The following is a 21,526-nucleotide window of genomic DNA, read 5'->3' on the forward strand; positions in this document are numbered from 1 at the left end:
GTTGGATCAATCAATCATTTTGCGTATCTCTTTGTTTCCTTTATCCACATTTTCTGTTGCAGCCACCTACATCAAGTAGACCAGTGAAAAAAAAACAAGTCTTACAAGAGAGAAAAAATGTAATAAACACTAACTGTTGAAGAGAAGGAAAATAGAATTGATAGAATATGCGATGTTTTCCTCATTTAAAGGCACCGTATGCCACCATGATATTAAAAAAAAACTCACAACGACACCATTACAATCAAGTAAACAGGCATTAAAAATATGACCATAACAGTAGATCTTAGAGCTGAAAAAAGGGGAAGCGGGGTATGTACATGAAAATAGCATCTGCCTGCATGATTTTGTATAAAATAAATAAATGGCAAAACTGCTGATATAGTATTTCAATTTGTTGCGCTTGCTGAAGAACATGGGTTGAAGACAAGTGATTTAAAGCTTGATCATCTTTCTGTCTCTTGTGCAGAATCTAGTAGATTCGTAAGCTCCACCTATCACATGTTTTTCACACGGATTTGTTCATGGAAGGACAATGTGTATATAAATATACATGTGCATAATGCTGTATGTATATGCATGTAAGCATGACAATTATGTATTACTGCAAGGCATGAATCTCATCATCCAACTGATGCTTTGATTCAAATTCAGACTGAGTTTCTTGTCTAGTTTCCTTTACAATATCAACTCCTATTCATATATACCCTCTGTGCAACCATCCCTTTTCTCCATCATGGCATAGTTTTTCCAATAGCTTCTTGAAATCGCACCGCACGTAAGCCATCAAAATATGCAGTCACTGAATGCAACCGTTCACTCAGAATAAGCATCTGGAAAACATAGCTAATTTAAAATGTTTATTTTCATTAACTAAAATTTGATTCACTTGCAATTTTCAACATCTCGAAAAGGGTAAAATGACATGGTGACTAATTACGATGATTCTTTTTTTAAAGGTTCTCTACAAATATGTCCTTAACTAGTGTACAAGGAAAATGGGCAATTGAAAGTAAAATGTAGCAAGATGAGAATATTTAGAAGCCAAAGATAGACGCAATTTATTGTACAGAATACATCTCCACAAATGATAATAGTATTCAAAGCTCACATATATTCAAACACCAACAGTAATGGTGGCCCCACTCCATGCATTAGCAGTCTCTTTTCATCTTTGCTAGATAATATATTTTTTGCTTATACCAGTATATTGTAGCACCATGAAAGGATAGATCAGGAAAGTCCATAAATCAAAATCTCTTTGAAGAGCTCTTCTTATACATAAATTTAGCTCTTCTAATACTATAGATATTCATGTCAAGTCACACATCAGCAAGGAAACCAAGAGGAAATCATACCACACCATGCTCGTGTGCAACTAAATCAGCATTAGAAGAATTGCCAATGACTCCACTAAGCCATTTGCTTTGACCTCCTGATTCATCTCTGCCAATGGTATTCTTCAAAATTTCTACACGTTCCTTGACAAGTCTTAACAAACATTCCCATCTGAAATGAGTAAGAAAGCATACTGTTGCTCAGTTCCCAGATTATCCTGTTTCATGAACTACATCCTTATTTGCCGGCAGTTATGCAGACATTTATCCTATATATGCAACCCAGAAGAACATTCATCTTATTCCATATAAGAAACGTATCAATAAAAAATAATTTCATCAATTTCTTTCATAATATCCGGTAGAAAGAAAGAAAATACATCAAGCGAACAAAATGAAAGAAGAAAATTAGTATTACAAATTTAAAATTTTAAAGCAGCATACCTCATGCTCAATGCTGTCTCGATCTTGTTCGTTACAATGTACGAGAAAGTATCTCTAGTTGGAAACTATGGGCTCTAATAGCAGGAGCAGAACATGCCAATGACAGAGAAGCAAAAAAACTTAGAAAAGTCAGAATATATCAGCATATCGCTCCTGGTACTGAGCATTTAAATAACATTGCAGCTGGAAATCAAGTCAAAAGGCTGAAAGAAAGAGAGAAATATATATATATATTAATGTCTTTTAAGAGGCCAAAATGGCCTACAAGAGCAAACAAGAGATTACATCTTAAGTGTTGTCTCGTCTTTGAGAACAACAAATCAAAATAATTATTAATGTTATATTGAAATAGTATTCTTTAAGATAATAATGTGAGAAAACTGTTACGAACAGTAATAACGTGCAAAGAGGCTTCCAGCAGCAGAAAAATAAACTAAACAAGGAGTATTTTTTTAGTGACGCTAAAAGCCTTGAAATACAAAAATGAGACTGCAGGTTCATTGCAGATGCATTTATGAAAGGGAATAAACTATGTCTTGGAGCATAATGAATTGAAATAGTTGAGCACTGAAGACAAAACAACAATTAGTAAATGTTGTAATGAAGTATTGGCAGGTTCAAAAGTCAAATGAAATTAATGTTGGAATCATAGATTGACATATTCGCATTCGTCGAGTTTCCCATTCGATTGCAAACGAATACAAATACGAATGGGTGGTCAAGTATTCATTTAAACCAAAAAAAATAAAAACTCCCTATTTTTTAATTTCCTAGGATAAAAAAAAAGGAACTTGACAATAAATAGGGATAATAAAAGAGGGACTTGGGGACTTGACGCTACTAAATCTTTATAATAAATGTATAAATTATAAGTTATAAGTATTCGTTTTATTTTTAATAAATAAATAAAATAAAATAAAGGCTCATTAATTTCTCACTTTTTATTCCCTCAAAATTTATGGATATTTTTACTTTGACATTAAAAATAGTACTTCAAACTAATCATATCTTCAAAGTTCGTACTAATCATATTTGTATAATAAATATAAAAATACTCGTTTTTTAAAAATTAATTAATTAATTGATTAATTGATTAATTAAAATAAGTTTCATAAACTCTCTTGACACTATAATCTATTAATGAATAATTGTTCTTTTTTTGGTGAAATAAATTTATTTAAATAAATAAATAAAATGTTTATATTATTTTGCAAAACGACTGGTTTTTAAATATTCATGGGCCATTTCGTATTCTCGAATATTGAGAATATTACGCATGGAGAATATCACGAATATCACGCATGTGTCAATCTATGGTTGGAATAGAGTGAATCTGAAGAGAGAAATGTTTAGAGAGATTATGTACAATGGAGAGATCAATTCTGGGACAGTCCCCCTCCAACACCTCTCAGCTCCAGAACAGTCCACCTACATTGAAATGAGTAGGGAACTAATCAATATTATCCTGGGGTTGACTTCTAGCATTAGGAGTGATCGAGCTAAAGAAAGTTGTGATTGTTCTTTGTGGATGAGCTTGTGTGGCTGTATTCTTCAACAACTTTTCCCGATGTCTCTTGAGCTCGAGCAAGAAAAGTCCTAGGCATCTTTGGTCCTCATATTTGCCTAGGACTTTTCTTGCCGAGCTCAAGAGACATCGGGAAAAGTTGTTGAAGAATACAGCCACACAAGCTCATCCACAAAGAACAATCACAACTTTCTTTAGCTCGATCACTCCTAATGCTAGAAGTCAACCCCAGGATACAGAAATGGGATCCAGACCAGGATATAACAAAGGGGTTACGATTGATCGGGCAATGGCAATTTGCCGTGCACGTAGGCCCCGGCCCCATGGACCACGACCTCGACACCCTTGTCATCGACAAATAAAAGCCATTATCTCCCGCCATCGTAGGTGCTTCCCTCGCTTCGGAGACATTTCTATTCTGGATCGACCTATGATAGAGATCTTTCGGAGACAAAAGCTACAATATACTTAACTTAAGAATCTCGCATGTGCCAAAAACCAGATTCTCTCGTCTCTTTTCTTTTCATCTTATTTACTTTTATATTTACTGTGTAATATTTACTTTAATTTGATTTGTTCTCAAAGACGAGAAAACATTTAAGATGTAATCTCTTATTCGGTCTTATAGGTCATTTTGGCCTCTTAAAAGACGTTAATATATCTTTCTTTCTTTCTTTCTCCATTTGTCTCTCACTCTCTCCCTCTTTGGTTGACCTATACCCTAATCCTCGTGCTGCCCTTCAATATGAGCTCTTGTGACTGGTATATATGAGGTGGTTGCATGTTGATAAAGACCAACATGAAAAGATGTGAATCACAAACAGTTTGTCATAGCCATCATGGAAGTTGACATTTCAAGGTAGGTTTGTGAGATGAGGATTGAATAGGGGAATTTGAAACAGAGGATAAGCTTTCGATAGTGGAAATAGGATCGGAGGACGTAGGTGGGTAAGTTGAAATAGGAGTAGCTGGATCCTCCACAATAAATTCTGGAATAGCTCTTGATTTCTTAGACTGTGACTATAAAAATTGACCATCTCTAAAAATGAGAAGGGCTTTAGTTTAAGGAGCCCATAGTTGATATGCTTAAAATAGTTGCTATACCCAAGGACTCAAACTTAGTCCGCTTAGTATCTGAAATACGAAGGTGAGAAGTGGGAGCTTTGTGACCTGTAAATGCCTCTTCAGAGGTCATTTCAGCAGCCACTGTAGTAGGACAATGGTCGGTGATATAGATAGTTGTGTGGACAACTACACCCCAAAGTTGAGAACATGGTAAGATTGACACAACATAGATCAAGCCATTTCTTGTATTGTCTTTTCTTCCTGTCACCACTCCATTTATTGTGGAGAATTGGGGACAGAAAACTGACAAACAATACCAGGTATTGAAGGTGCCTGAAATAAACTCACCGCCATTATCAGATCTGATTTTCCGAACCTTCCTGGAGATATTGGTTTTCATTTAAAGACACCCAGTCTTGCAACATGGAGGATACTTCGGATTTGGTTGAAAGTAAGTAAACACAAACTTTGCATGAGAAATTCATCAATTACAAGCATGAAATATCATGCACCTCCGAGAGTCATGTGTCACATTGAACCAAATAAATCCAGATGCACTAACCCCAACATAGATGTGGCATGATGAGTAGCTTGAGAGGGAGAAGTTTGTGGTGGTGCTTTGCATGTATAGAAGCCAGTATTGGAGATATTGAAATGAGGAAGATCATGCACTATTTGGGATGAAGAGAGCTCTTGAACAAAAAGCAAGCATGTCACAACTGAGGATTCTTGTTGAGCTACCAAGGCATAACTTGGATGAAGAAGTTGTAGTATATGAGACTTGGAGAATGGTAATGGGATGTTGGAGCTGTTAAGCTGATGCATACCAGGTTCCTTTTTGCGGCAAGCAACAATTTGTAGGTTGTTGATGTCAATAACCTCTATGTTAGAGTTATCAAAGTAGACACCATAACATTGTTCATTGATAGAAGAAACTGGGAGTAGGTCAGCTGAAAGGCGACATACATGTGATACACTTTGAATCATAGTTGGTTGTTGACTTGAAGAAGAATTAAAAATACATTACCATGCATTAAGCCTCAAGAATCAAGCCATCTCCAATAGAAATTTTTGAGTTGTTTTGCTATATATTGCACAAGATAGACTTTTCATGAGTTATATAACTTGTGCAACCACTATCCATAATCCAATCATCAAAAGAGAATGAGCTTCAGTTAGTCATAGGGGAAGAATTGGCGTTGGTTGTATGACTGGTGCTTGACCATTGTATGAGATTGGGGTTCGTTGAGGATGACATTTGAGGAAATATCCCTTTTCTCTTTCTTGCAATCAGGCTGGATGTGGCCTTTTTAGCCACAATAGTGATGAGTGAGCTCTTTGTAGGATGGATTGTGGCCTAGTTTTGAAGATGATTTACTATTGTTAAGAGAGTTGTTCCATTTTCCTTTGTGTTAACATGTAGAACTTGAAGTGCTAGTTCGCCTCCCAACCCTACCTTGAAGTGCTCTTTGAACTTGCTGCTTTATGATATTTTAGTTGGATTATTATTGTTAGGAGAGTAGTTCCATTTGCCTTTGTGTTTAACATGCAGAACTTGAAGTGCTAGTTCGTCTCCCAACTCTATTTTGAAGTACTCTTTGAGCCTGTTGCCTTTACGATATTTTAGTTGGATTATTATTGTTAGGTGAGTCGTTCCATTTGCCTTTGTGTTTAACATGTAGAACTTGAAGTGCTAGTTCACCTCCCAACTCTAACTTGAAGAGCTCTTTGAGCTTGTCGCCTCTATGATACTTTAAATGGATTGCATCCCACGATTCTTTAGATGTCTCTTCATCTTTCCCAAGCAATTGACGAGGAACTTGAGACTTTATATTGAAGAGCATGAAAGCATGACCGTGACCATCTTTGTCCAGCCAAGAGTTAATTGCAACTTGTGTGGGTGTTGAAGATGAAATAGTAGAAGTTTCCTTACAATTGAGCTCGGTTCCTTTACCAATATTCCACAAAAGATAGTATTGCAGTATGGTCATCGTCTACAATTTCCAATCTAGATAGTTGGTTCAGTCTAGAATAGACTCTTTGCGAAGTTGAGGAATGGTGGAAGATTAATAGGGGCATTGGAAGCCATGGATATAGGCAAATTGTTGTAACTAGATACACTAGGGCTGCCTACTCCTCCCTAAGCGATAATTTAAATGGAACTATATATAGCTGCTTAGAGCATTCTCCATAGGGTGGTAGGGACAGAAATGGAAAAAAAACAAATAGTTGGCTGCTCAAAGCAAACTAAGTTGTATTGGAGAAAAAATATGAGCATAGGTTATCAAGATCTCACAATCTTAATCCCGTTAGAAAAAGGTAATGGTATCTCCCTCTAATTTCATAAAAGACACTACAGTGACAAACATAGTGTTCTTCGGATTCCACTCTTTGATGACACAATTGGCAAATTAATTTCTTCTAGAGGTATTCGTGTATATCTGCCTACCTCAATCTGTTGCTGATGTGATGAAGTTCTTAGCTGACCTATCACACTGCACAGCTCATAGGATAGATGTATGTCCATATAAGGTGGCATGATGATAAATCCATCCTTCGATATGTGTAAGAAGTGTGTCTTATAGTGGGCCATCTTTGTACCAAATGATATTTTGGGGATAATCCATGTTATCTTGTTTTCCAAGTTAATAATATCAGTTCGGATCACTCTATTCTTTACCACTTTGGTCATATTTAGATGGGGACAATCCAAGCTATACTCATGCCATGTGACTCAAACCATTGCTGCATTTCAACATATCAACAATGAAGGTCTCCATTTTTAGCCAGTTGTCTTGTTGACATAAGTGCGAACCTTGGGTACCTTCGTTTAGGGAGCTCCCAAAGACATTGGATAAATGTCACTGATCGGAACAATGCCTTAGTGATTATAGGTGTTGCTCCCATCTCTACCCGGATTATATTGTGGGGCACCGATGCTTTGCTCCTTATCACGCGGGCAATCATTGACACTAAAGGTTGTTGGAGGGTGGCAGCTCCAGCCCTGCACTCTCTTTCATCTTTATTATCTTTGTACTATATTCTCTCCCTTCTTAGATCCTTCCCTCTCTAGAATCTGCAACTCCTTTAATGCCTTCTCTCTCTAGAATTTGTAATGCTTTAAATGCCTTTTTTTCTCTTCTACTTTTTCCAAGAAATTCCCTTTTATTCCTAGTTGTTTGTACCTGTTTGGTAGTACAAGAGCCACTTTACTACCAAACAACCATTTCACCCACTTTCCCCAATTTTGTATAAATAGGCTATACCAGCCTCTTTTGTAAAAGACTTTTTTACTTTGGTTGCTACTTAAAAACAAGCTCTATTATTTGGTTGTGTCTCTACTCTTTGCAACCATTTTTCTATTGTTGTCTAACAGCCTTCTCACAGCTTGGCTGTGTCTATTTTATTCTAACTCTTCCACTGCTGCTATTAACAACTTTTCTCACAAAGGTCTCTATAAATCTTTCCAATGATGTGCCTTGTTAAGACTCGGTCCCCATGTTTCTCCTCCATAGAGGGGAGTTGGTGTGACAAGTGTATCAAATAACCATAACTTAGTTCATGGCTCTTGGAACTGCAAATGTGCACATTGTTTCTCGAGAGCACCAAGGGTTGCATATCCACGAGAAAGTCGGGCACAAGCAGCCTCCCGTAAGGAGAACCTAGGCTTTGTAAATATTACTCCTAGGTATGTGTAGGAGCGTGTGTATTCCACCTTTTCCTCTCCCAAGAAGAATTCCGGTTCTGATCTTGTTACCATGCTTGAGTGGTGTTAAACACCATCACGTTAGTTTTATCCATGTTGATTGACAAACCTTTGTCCGTACAAAATAGTTTTTAGGCATTTAGATGTCTTTGTAGTTCCTCCAGAGAGTAAAAAATCAGCACAATATCATCAGCATAGAGTAATATTTGTATAGCTATACCTGCTAGGCGTGCTCCTGAACCCCCGAATCTGTCTATGTAATGTGATACCTCATCTATATTGAGACCGAAGAGAGTGGGTGATAGTGGGCATCCTTGCTTCACTCCGATTGTGCTAGCCACCGCCTCTAACAAACCCTTGGAAAACCGCAGTTTTCCTGACACTGATTCATAGAGTGCATATTCCCCATAGCATATCTATAGGAACACCAAGGGCTTCTAGCCGCTACATAAGTCCAGCACGTGGCAGAGTGTCAAAGGCTTTTCAGAAATCCACAAAGTATCAATAAATCCTCTTATTATTGGCTCTGCCCACCTCAATAAGGGCCCAAAGGGTCAATATGTGATCCAAAGTTGTGAACCCCTTCCGAAAGCCTGCCTGTCCAACTGAACAACAGCCATTCCGCTCTGCCCATATACTCAATTCTGATTCTAGAATCGACCCATATAGTTTAGCCAAGTAACGGCCAATCATGATTGTCCATAGTTTCTTGGCATCATGGGGTCTCCAGTCTTGAGGATTGGCACAATGGTATGTTAAGTCCATCTAGTAGGGAAACCTTCACACATGGCTCTATTAAAGATGTGTGCTAGCAATGGGAGCAAGGTGTCACAGGCATATATAAAGTGCTCACCCACCAATCCATCACGATCTTGGGCCGTCCCAATTGTAGTCGATCAATGGCATTTCTTACATTTTGTGAATTAAAAAAGATTGATTCATGTGGGCGTGAGCCATGTGGGTGGGGAAGAGGAGGTTGCCCCAAGATATCATATAGGACCTTTTAACAGGCCAAAATGGCCTATGAGACCAAACAAGAAATTACATCATAAAATGTTGTTTCGTCTTTGAGAATAGCAAACCAAAATAAATGTAAATAAGTAAATAGAAATAGAATAAGATATGACTAAAGAATCTCGTCATCTATACATGTAAGATTCTCAAGTCAAATACATTCTAATGTTTGTCTTCAAAAGATCTCTAGCATAGGTCAATCCAAAATGGAGAGGTCTCCAAAGAGAGGGAAGAACTTGCAATGATGGGAATTTGTCAATGACAAGGGTCGTGAGATTGTGGTCCAAGAGGCCAAGGCCTACGTGCATGACAAAATGCTATTGCCTGGTGTATTGTAACCTCGTCGCATGCGATGTCCTAGTTCAAAAAGTCAAATGAAATAACTATTGGAATAAAGTGAATCTAGAGAGAGAGAAATGTTTAGAGAGTGTAAAATGGAGAGATTAGTTTCTAGGGTTGTCCCCTCCAACAAATAACATAGTAAAAACATTTGGTGGGAAGATTTATGGAAATGCTTGATGTCATCCAAGGCTGCAACGGAAGCATCATCAGCTACGTTCCATTCCCCAAGCAACTTTTGTAGAGGCTTCCATGGTTACTTCTCACCCACTACATCATCTTCAAATGTAGTCTAATCATGAAGGGATGTAAAATACTAGATTTGATGAAAGAAAGAAAGATATGGTAATACCTTTTAAGAGGCCAAAACGGCTTGTAAGACCAAACAAGTGATTACATTGTAAAATGTTCTCTCATCTTTGGGATAACCAACCAAAATAAATAAAACTAAATATAGGATACTAAAGAGTCTAGTTGTCTAAGCATTTAAGATTCTGAACTTAGATAGACTGAAACTTCTATCTTCAAAATCACCAACATGGGCCACCCCAAGATGGAGAGATCTCAGAAGTGACAGAAGTACCCTTATTTGTTGATAAGGGTGGTGTGGCCATGGTCCAGATGGTTGTGGCCTATATGTGCCCAATCTATTGTAACCCTTCTCCTGGTTGAGACCCCACTTGTGTAGCAGAAGTCCTGGGCAGAGAGGATATGCCCAAGAAAACAAAGAGATCTCCTCATCACACGCCCTCTTTTAAGCAAGTGTTCCAAATGGGCCCAGTACACAACTGTCCTATGAAAATATATGATGGCAACAGGCCAAGAGTCTCATTCATGATACTACTAAGAGGGGACATTATCCACCTGCAATTTCACTATGAGCAACAACTAAGCAGAGGTGAGAAAAGCTTGGTTTTTTTAGTTTCATGCCCCTGAAAGTGCCAATACATACATACACCTATTCTGTGATGGTTCTTTGAATCATCAGGGGGTAGCATGTGACATGCTCAGAGTTCCTCACAACATTCTGACTATGTGAGCATAGAGACAAGATCCTATAAATGCCCTTTGTAAGATAAGTACATACCAAACTATGTTGTGCCCACAGTACAACTCTTAAAAAGAATAATCATGTCATATTCATGGTTTTCAATGAAAAATATAACTCTGGCTGATATCTAAAGACCAAATGCATGCCCATAATTGGCTTTCGAATGTATGCAAGCCCAACACGAACCCAATGTCATCTTTCTATCCATCCAACATGATCTTCTAATTGGCGAAGATTACGCAAAGAAGGGACCATGGCCCTTGTCAGACCGTGCATCTACATCTCAAACTAACCAACATGATTAGGCCTGACATACAAACAAATTCAATGTCATATCTGGAATGTATGATTGGGTCCAACATGAGCCAACATCATAATTGTATAAGAGCAGCATATTTCCGCCTAATCAACATGTTTCTCAAAATCACCAAAGAGTATGTGAAGAAAGAAAGAAAGATATATTAACGTCTTTTATGGGGCCAAAATGGCCAATAAGAACAAACAAGAGATTACATCTTAAGTGTCGTCTTGTCTTTGAGAACAACAAATCAAAATAAAATAAATGTTATTAAGTATACATAAAAGTAAATAAGATAAAAAGAGACTAAAGAATCTTGTTATCTGCACATGTAAGATTCTCAAGCCAGATATATTGTAACTTCTGTCTTCGAAAGATCTCTAGCATAGGTTGATCAAGAATGGAGAAGTCTCTGAAGCGAGGGAAGCACCTGCAATGCCAGGAGATAATGGCCTTTATTTGGAGGTCGTAGTCCATGGGGCCGGACGCCTGCTCAATGCTGGAGGGTTAAGGGAGTTGGTGACCTAATGACAGGTGAGCTCGTGACCGAAGCCCCAGCGAATGGCAGCCATAACTATAATGATCCTAAGGTAGCAAAATTCCTTGTCGGCTAAGTTCCGACCCACATGAAAGGCGTAACGATCTGGGCACTGTATCGGAGAAAGACTCAGTAAAATAGACATGTCTGTGAAGATGCGGACTACCCGCACTTGGACAGAAAGACGCTATGAAGCTTCATTGTTCCCTAGGATTGGCTTCGAGCCCTTCTTGCACAGCTTAGGTGGAAGGTGGAGAGGGGCCCCAAGAAGAATTCTAGTTTTGATAATGTTACCCATGCTTGAATAGTGTTAAACACCATCACTTTAGTTTTATCCATGTTTATTGACAAACCTTTGTCCATACAAAATACTTGGGCATTTAGATGTCTTTGTAGCCCCTCCAGAAAGTCAGAAATCAGCACAATATCTTCAGCGTACATTAATATTTCTATAGCTATACCCGCTAAGCATGCTCCTGAACCGCCGAATCTCTTTATGCGATGTGATACCTCATCTATATAGAGACCGAAGGTAGTGGGTGATAGTGGGCATCCTTGTTTCACTCTGATTGTGCTATTCAATCCCTCTGACAAACCCTTGGGAGACCGACCACACCATGGATTCATACAGTGCATAGATTCCCCATTGCATATCTGTCGGGACACCAAGGGCTTCTAGCTGTTGCATAAGCCGAGCACACGGTACAGTGTCAAAGGCTTTTCAAAAATCCACAAAGCAGTAATAAATCCTCTTATTATGGGCTCTTCCCTCCTCAATAAGGGCTTGGAGGGTCAATATGTGATCCAAAGTTGTGAACCCCTTCTGAAAGCCTGCTTGTCCACCTGAACGGCAGCAATTTTGCTCTGCCCATATACTCAATTCTGACTCTAGAATCAAGCCATATAGTTTAGCCAAGTAATAGCCATTTATAATTGTTCTATAGTTGATTGGCATCATTGGATCTCCACTCTTGAGGATTGGCACAATGGTATGTTCTGTCATCTAATAGGGAAACCTTCTCACATAGCTCTATTAAATATGTGTGCTAGCAACAGGAGCAACAAGTCGTGGGCATAGATAAAGTGCTCACCAATATCATGATCCTGGGCATTACATTTCTTACATTTTGTAACCGATCAATGGCATTCCTTACATTTTGTGAAGTAGAAACAGTGGATTCATATGGGTGTGAGCCATGTGGGTGGGGAAGTGGAGGTTGCCCCAGGATATCATATAGGACCTTAGCATATCATGCCACACCTGACGTGAGGTCACTTGTGTGGTAGATTACCTCTCATTAAACATTTTCCACGCTCTTTTACTTTCTTGTCCTAGAAACAAGCGATACAAATGAAGTTCAAATTTAGCTAAATACAATCTCTTTTACTTCCTCACAAGGCATTGGAAGGTTGCGCTTGCTTGTTTGTGTGTATAAATACCCTAAGTTACTTCATGCTGCAAGCATCTCCTTGTATCACGACATTCCTCATCATACCAACTATTTTGTATGACTCTACTGAGTTTGGGGGCATTGGCCATTGTGTGAGGAAAGGCATTTGTGGCTGCTTTATGCAATGACTTTGACAATCCTTGTGCCAAAGGATCCAAATCTAGCATAACATTATATACTCCACAACTTTACACATCAATTGTCTCTCGAGTAAATTTGTAGTTAGCCAGCCCACTCTCCTTGGCATATACATCCCTTGTGCACCCATCTTTCACCTCAAGGCATAGATATGCATGATCTGCTGCCAAGACAATAGGTCTACCAGGTATTGTGAACTGTCTTATTTCAGGTATAAGAGATGTAGATCAGATTAGGTACTCGACTGTGTTTGCACCTTCTTTTGGGTTCCAAGAGTTCAAAGCATCTGATCCAGGCCATTGTGACAATCTATTATATACCACAAATCCATGTGCACTTAGCAAGCCGTGCATCTGAGGATCACATTCACTCACTTGCATCCTGAACTAACCAGCATAACAACTGTTCTGCCAGATCCAAAGGCAACAGTCATGAAGTACCCAAGAGGCTGTTGGGATTAAAGGCCCTTTAGGTTTCTCTAGCTAAACTAGAAAAACGTTTTTAAATTCATTAATATTTTCTAATTTTTACTAAAGTTTGTACAGTCTCGTTTTCAGAACTGTACAACTTCTAAAAGAATATTTTGTAATTTGAATGGGATCCTTGGACAAGATTCCTACTCAGCATTAAATTGGTATGTATGAGGCCATGACTTCGCTGCCCCACCAACATTTAAAGCTCTTCTTCTAAGACCACATTCTATGATGTATCTTGGATAGCACATGTGTGTGTGTGTGCATGCACTCCGACCTTGTATATTTTTTAAAATTGTGGGCTTCTGTTTTGCATAACTGCTTCTGCTTTCTTTAATTCCTCCTATGCAAGGATTGATTCCATATGGCACACAGTTCACCGTCGTATCATCATATTGTATGATATAAGTCTTAAAGTACCGTAAATATAGCATAGATCATATACTTACCGTACTGGACAACACGAGCTTGGTGTATGCTCACCTAGTTGAAGGCTTTAAGAATCTTTGAGATGTGAACTCCAATAAGACATTTTCGTACATCTCCTCACAAAAAACTGTGCTGGATAGTGCAATTCCAAAGATCTTATCTCTGCAAATCAGAGAGCATGAAGAAGTGATAGAGTTGTGACAGGTGCCTCATTGAATAGAAACCTGAAAGGTCCTGTCCAAGAGAAATGCAGGATTAATTCCAGGATGAAGCCAATGCTGTAGCTGCATGCAAACATTGAGAATGGCATTCTGTTGCCCAATCAATGTCTCAATCCACACGTAATAGGCAAAACAAGACGCTCTGCAGTTAGGTCATACATCGAAGTGAAGATGGTGTTATGAATAGTTTCCATCAAGAAGAAGAATGGAATGCTGATATCATCCAGTGTTAGATAATTTGCATGTGTAGAGATGATCCCATGAATGTAAATAACTTATTCATTATTTTAGTGGCCATTTGTCGAGTTGGCTCTTGAACGTTTGTTTTTGACACCTGAAACAATGTGTGGTTGTTTTGTAGAGATCTCATCTACAAACATTCCTATTAATTAAGATGTCGAAGACCTTTCATACTCTGTGTGTGATTTGCATCTTTTGTACTGTTGGACTGGCTAAGTTTGACAAATTCTATATTTTCTCATCCAAGATTCAATGACTTGCATCAACAGACATATTGCTACATGAATGAGGGTTACTGCAACTGAGATTGTCATTCTTAGCACACAGATTTGAATCATTATGCCAAAAAATGTGAAACTTGATAATGGCCAAATATATTGTGTGGAAACTTCATTCACACGTGACATTTATAGCTGTTTTTTCCCCAACTCTCTGCATTGGCATTAATACTTTTGTACCCGGTGTTCCCTTCTATCTCATGAAGAAGAATTATTTGGTGATCTGAAATGGCATCTTTGGCAGTAAATATCCCCACAATATCTCCTTCATTAAGGTACTTCACTCTTCCTCTCAAGCGACCACCATTGCCACACCGTTGAAGGGTTATCATCACTGGTTTATTCTTCTTCTTTGAAAGTGGCTTAGTTACATCTTTAGAAATTATCAACATTATGATATGAAGAATTCTTGTGTTACCCTAATGGTGAGCTTGTATGAAGAATATCAAGGATGCGGTTGTTCAACTCCTAAAAGTGTTACTAGTATTATGTATATAGAGAGTTCTCATTATTCTAATGGCAGAGTTTGTATCTTATGCATATGCAGAAGTTGCTAATGCTCTGCATATGGAGAATTCTCAAGTTACCCTAACAGTGAGCTTGTATATCGAGCCTCAAGGTTGCGGTTTGTCACCTAAAAGTTTTTTGCTACACTTCCAACTCACCAAGTGTTATCTCTAGAATCCACCTAGCCTCCATCTTTTCAAACAAATCCCTACAAGATACGACCTTGGTAGTGTGGGTGTGTGTAGCTCTAAAATCCTTCAAACATCTCATATGGAATTAACATAGATATCTCACGTAATATACATGTATATATCATGTAAGCATGATTAATTGGAAAGTTACATTAGAAGTTTGTTATGAAACTTTATGCATGATAATATAAGTTTAAAATACCATACAAATTCAATTCCAGCACTCGTGAAACCAGACCGCCCGATAGCTTTCGGCATGATCAAAGAGCTTGTCAATTTCATTATGGTTGCCTATTGCAAATGTAAGATACAGCACATATTTAGTGAATTCGAAATAACTAGCAGTCTTAACAAAATTAAATTCAAAATACTAAAGCATAATTAATGCAGACAATGTGACATTGTTGCAAGTGAATCCTTTCTTGGTAGCAACTTTCTCTATCTGAAGGGATAGTGACTAAAGAAAGAGAAACTTCTAACATGACCGTTCCTCATCTTCATGCTCTTGAATACCATATAATGACTGAAGGGTGAGCTACTCTCTTACAACCGTTAATCATTAAAGACCTCATGCTGCTACACGCTCTATAAGCATCAATGTTTTTCTACAATACGGAATCAGAAATGAAGAGTGTACACAGCAACGAGCCTTTAAAGGGGATGAAAACATCCCATACGATCCATTATGGAATTCTTACATGTGTATATGCCCACCCATGGATAAGTTACATAAAGATATAGTTAACCTTGAGAACTTGATAGTTTTGCAACATTTTCCACACAGAGGTTAGTTCCGTCTATTAGCATCAATATTATACTGACAATGTATAATAATATTCATAAGTAGCATTTATTCATATCTTTGATACTAGTGAAAGACGCTTTATGAAAAATAAAACAAGGATGTGATCTAACTAACCTCATCCAGCCCTTGATGGACAGCCACAGCACGAATGCAAGTTTTGAAGTCATTGTTTATATCTCTGGCTGTTCCCATCTTCAGCGTCAAGAGGATCCTTGATCTCTAAGGTCAAGTTGACATTCAAATGCAGCCCATGGAGGATGGAATGCTTCACATGATTGGTAAATCCTTGATAAAAATCTATTTATTATGCTTTGTACCTTAACAACAGTTCGATTTATAAAGGCAAAAATAAGAAATCCATGAGAAGGATCAGATGGCTTTCACTAGTTCAAACTTTGCAAAATAGCTCGCTGGACAAAAAGAAAAACCTACATGGCAATATCTATTGGTCAAAAGAAAATAGAATGATATTGTGCAATGTTACATCATGATATGTTGTCCGCATTTATGGAATATGATAAATTCATGACACAATCGGATGATAATGTGAAACACTGGATCATGATATGATGTGTGCATATCTGGAATATAATGACTTCCAGGCAAGGTATTATCATGCCGGTGCAAATTTGAATCATAGCATGTGGTCTATATGTGCAATATGATGATTCTCGGACAAAATAGGATGATATTAGTGTTTAATGTTGCGTGGTGAAAGTCATATGTCCATGTGGAACATAATGATCACCAGACAAAATATGGCAATCCTAGAGTGAAATGGTGCATCGCAAGATGATGGAATATGATGCTGCATCAGGGTATGATTTACGTATATGAGGAATAGCAATGATTTCCTGACACAGCATGCTGATAGTAGTGTGCAAATGTTGCATCATGCAGAAGGTTAACACTAGTGTAAAATTGTTGCGTGGCATGACATATTTTTGGCGATTCCACGGATCTATACGATGGAATCTGCAAAGTAAAGTTTTGATTGATTCCCCCAGGACATAGCGATGGATCCATTCAAAGTAATTACAACATTGAATATCACTGGAATGGGGGAAGAGAGAGAGAGAGAGAGTACCTGGTAAGTCTTGTTGCTTGGCGATGGAAAGAATATAACACTGCAACAAAGAATGATTGATGAGAGAGAGAGAGAGAGAGGGTTGGTGGGATTTAGGTCTTGGGTTGGAACCTCAATGGGTTCAGGTTGTGTGGGGAGGTTTAGTTCTTGTGGAGTGTTATTACTAGTTGTAAGTAGTCCATGAACCATGCTCCCCACACATCCATTTTCTTTCATACCTAACAATCGGCAACGGTTCGGTTTGAACCGAACCGAACCGTACTGTTTCCACCGTTAAGCCGCGGTTTCGCGGCTCAGTTTAGGTTCAAGTTTTTTTAATGGTTCGGTTTGGTTTAATGGTTTTTAAATATTTCAATATTTTTTTAAACAACCTTTTCATTTTTAAGCCTATTTTCACATTTTAGGAAAATTCTTTTAATTTTGAAATCATCAAAATTTTAAAATTTTGAATTTTGACCTAAGTTGAAAACCAAAACCGAACCACGAAACCACGGTTTAACAGTTTAATAGTTTAATAGTTTAACTATTTGGATTTTTACCTAACATTTCGTTTTTAACGGTTTCATGGTTTGGTTCGGTTCAGTTCAAAGTTTCAAAAAAATTTAACCGCTCGGTTTTGACTCTCGAATCGAACCGAATTGTTGCCGATTGTTATTCATGCCATTAGATTCAAAGAAATTGTTCGTGTTCTTGTTCACGATGCGCCATACTATTCCCATGAAGCAATCAGTGTATCTTCAATAAACGAAAAAAATATAGCAATAATCTTCAAGATTGCAATACCATTATTGTCTTGATTAGGTATAGCTATAGGTTTTCGTTTGCTAAGTATCCACTGAAAATCTCCCATTTGATGCTTTGATCTGAGGATACACTCAAGATTCCTACATACATATAAGTAGCGAGAGAGGGTGAATGGGAGATTGAAAAGGGATACAAATGTAATATTTATAGACCATCATACCCTTCGAGTGTGAAAAATGACATAACTTTAATTTAGTCAAATGAATGGGAAGTATAAAGGTGAAATTATATACATTTTACAAGGGTTATCCCTCCTTCTATTATACTCCCTAAACAAAAGTCTCTCTCTTTTTATTATAATTAACTTACCCTTGGTGGTAAGTTGTTACACTACAAGCACTGCGTGTTGGGTTCGAAACCCAAATTTCTCACATCTCTATAACTTCATAGATATCTATTAATTCATTAGATGCTATTGTGGAATGTAAGGGTTAAACCCATGACCTCCTTGTCTCCGTTGGGAAACCTTACCAATTGAGTTACATCCATCTTGGAAACTAAAAGTTTTTCCCTCTATCTCTCACACACACACATAATCAATGGCTCTAAAACAATGACTATGGTTGTGAAGAGCCAAAAAAGAGATAAATCGTGCATTATATACAATAATGAGCTTTTTGAACATGTGGAGAGCTTCAAATATCTTGGCCTTGAAGTTCATTCAAATCAAATCATAGATGGGATGAATGTGTTACCCACCACCTAAAGGCAAGAAAGAGACCATATTATACTTTTGAGAACACATGCAATCATGGAGAAATAGTGTTGGGTCCTCGAGAAATACATTTTCGACACTTTGGTGACACTGGTACTTCTCTATGGGGTGGTAGCATCCCTAAATCTTTCGAAAATGCCCAAAAGCTTTTTTTTACAAAGTTTATACGAGTTAAGAAACAAACACCATACACCCTCCTCCTACTTGAGATGAGATCACTTCCCTTTGAGATCGTGACCATGGAAAGGGTTATTGAATACATGCTTAAGGTTTTAAAAAATCCCTCACATTGACTTCCTCGAATCTCATGGGAAACAAGCAAATGGATTCAAAAGACACATAAAAGCAAATTTTTTTGTTTCGGTTGGATACTATTAATAATTAGGTAATTAACTAGGGTTAATTAGGGTCTAATTATGTGAGTATATAAAGCAACGGAAGATTATGTGATTTGTGTGTGTATGTGTGTGAGAGGAAGATACACTTATGAACAATAATGTAAATCGGGGATGATTAACAAGAGTGTAGCTAAAGACTTTTCCTCTATATTAATAAGCATCATCAAATACAAAAATACCCACAATGAGGTACAAAAATACATCTCATGTGCAAAGGTGCACATGTGTGATTAGAATATAGGTACAAAGGTGTACAAAGGTGTAAATATGAACAATAATGTAAACGGGGGATGATTAACAAGAGTGTAGCTAAAGACTTTTCCTCTATATTAATAAGCATAATCAAATACAAAAATACCCACAATGAGGTACAAAAATACATCTCATGTGCAAAGGTGCACATGTGTGATTAGAATATAGGTACGAAGGTGTAAATATACTCATGAACAATAATGTAAATGGGGGATGATTAACAAGAGTGTAGCTAAAGACTTTTCCTCTATATTAATAAGCATCATCAAATACAAAAATACCCACAATGAGGTACAAAAATACATCTCATGTGCAAAGGTGCACATGTGTGATTAGAATATAGGTACAAAGGTGTAAGTCCTATATTAAATGGACATGGGAGTGGAGGATCTACAATGTATCCCACTCAAGTACAAAATCCTATTTAAGGCTTTAAGGTCAACACACTAACTAGATTCTATTTAGGTAACTACTAAGTTATGTGTGTTAACTACTAAATCTACTTGAGCTTGATATCTCAACAAATACAATATGGGAAAATGGTTGGATGGATAGGATGCAACACACTTGCTTCATGATGCATCACTAAATTCCTCCATAAACCATACACATCAATACATGTTAGACCTCATCCCCTTGTTTGCCATCCAAACCATTGCTTACATGCGACATAGCTCACATGCATTGCGAGGTGAGGCGGGGTGTCGGGCACAAGTGATGAGAGTGGTTGACTATGCACATTTTTCCAAAAACAAGTTCGAGAGTCAAGTATCACACTTTGATACAATGCTCTCTGCATTTGATCATATTTAACTATGCTTTCCACACATCTTTGACCAAACACAATCTTTCCACGAATTTCTCTCACAATCACAATGTGCACTCTTGATTGCAACATTCATTTTGGTAAAGTTATTGAACATCGACATCGAGAGTCGCTACTCACTTTCACATGTATTACGTGAAATTTAATATTTTTGGTCTCATTGGTCATATTTAACCTCTGAATACGAGAATAGAATCTATCCATCTATCTATCTCTCTTGATCATTATACTAATTATAACTTAAAAGTTTAATCATTGTATGTCAATAGCTTGCATCTTTTGTTATCCTTACTAAAACCGGTAAGGATACTAAAAGACGTTACATCTTTTGTTGTCTTTACTCTTCGATCCTTGTGGGGTGTAGTTGAAAATAGCACTCAGTTTTTCAATCTCGTCATTTATTATATATATTTTGTGTTTTTGTTGACCTTAACTTGCCCACTACTAGTCCACGCATTTTCATTAGTTCTTTTGTGCTTGTATTAATATCAACAAATTTTTTTGCTCAACATCTTTCTTCGTAACTTCTTTTGGGTTAGAGGTGCTTATTTGTTGATGTTTCATACATTTGTTGACTATCCGACAAACTATTGTGGTTTGGAGAGACGAATGACAAAGAGGAAGAAGGGATGGATTAGGAAATTATTTGTAAACCAATGTGTCGATTAACGCTAATATAATGTTTCACATTAATCACTTTCCATCTTTACCAACTCTTTTTAAAATGGACAATGCCACATACTCGTCATTGGATAATGACAATTATAGAGCAAGTTATAAAACAAGGATTTCCAAATGATTGGCTTATGAATTGGATTAAACTAATATTTAAAGCCGGAGATAAGAATCAAGTATCAAATTATTGTACAATAATGGCGAGCTCAACTATTGCTAAATTATATAGCACTATTATGGAGCAAAAGGTAAGCACATGGGCTGAAAGTACAAGCAAAAGAGCACTTGGGCAAGCAGGATTTAGACCAAAACACTTCACTGTGGATCATTTGGTCACATTGAGAGTAATCATGGAAGAGAGTTGACTACAAGGAAAAGCACTTTATAGTTGTTTTGTTGATTTCAAGAAAGCTTTTGATATCGTACCACAAAGTGAGCTTTGGAATAGAATGGTAGAGATTGACATGCCATTAGAGTACTGAGTTGTTATTGCACGCCTATATGAACAAGTTAAATGGCAACTAAAAATGGATAGTGGAATCTCAAAGCACTTTTTAAGTAACATAGGGGTCAAGGAAGGATGTCCACTATCACCCACACTCTTTGGCTTATGTATTGATTGTTGAGAATCAAGCTCAACTTGGTCTAGTGTGTGAACTCACCTTGAGAGTGAATAGACACTCCAACGGTCAAGAGTCACCACTTTGTATTCTAGCATG

General features: G+C 37.5%; 1 long non-coding RNA gene and 1 pseudogene across 3 annotated transcripts; both read right to left on the reverse strand.

Moving 5' to 3' along the window:
• Window positions 1–713: 713 nt before the first annotated feature.
• LOC147859195 (syntaxin-81 pseudogene) lies at window positions 714–1,811 on the reverse strand (annotated as a pseudogene). Its single transcript, XR_015530397.1, has 3 exons — window positions 1,782–1,811; window positions 1,359–1,509; window positions 714–833 (listed from the first exon to the last, which is right to left on the reverse strand). The product of XR_015530397.1 is annotated as a syntaxin-81 pseudogene (transcript).
• LOC147859196 (uncharacterized) lies at window positions 1,782–16,583 on the reverse strand. 2 transcript variants are annotated; one of them, XR_015530365.1, is made up of 4 exons: window positions 16,368–16,583; window positions 16,165–16,315; window positions 15,453–15,536; window positions 1,782–1,855 (listed from the first exon to the last, which is right to left on the reverse strand). It is a non-coding gene; the product is annotated as an uncharacterized LOC147859196 (long non-coding RNA). The 2 variants fall into 2 exon arrangements; XR_015530364.1 differs by lacking the exon at window positions 1,782–1,855 and having other exon boundaries at window positions 15,009–15,536.
• Between the last annotated feature and the right edge of the window lie 4,943 nt (window positions 16,584–21,526).

This window comes from Azolla caroliniana, unplaced genomic scaffold (genome assembly GCF_043228905.1).
Source record: "Azolla caroliniana isolate FFs.n. ecotype wild unplaced genomic scaffold, voAzoCaro1.0.p SCAF_10, whole genome shotgun sequence".
NCBI classification, from domain to species: domain Eukaryota; kingdom Viridiplantae; phylum Streptophyta; class Polypodiopsida; order Salviniales; family Salviniaceae; genus Azolla; species Azolla caroliniana.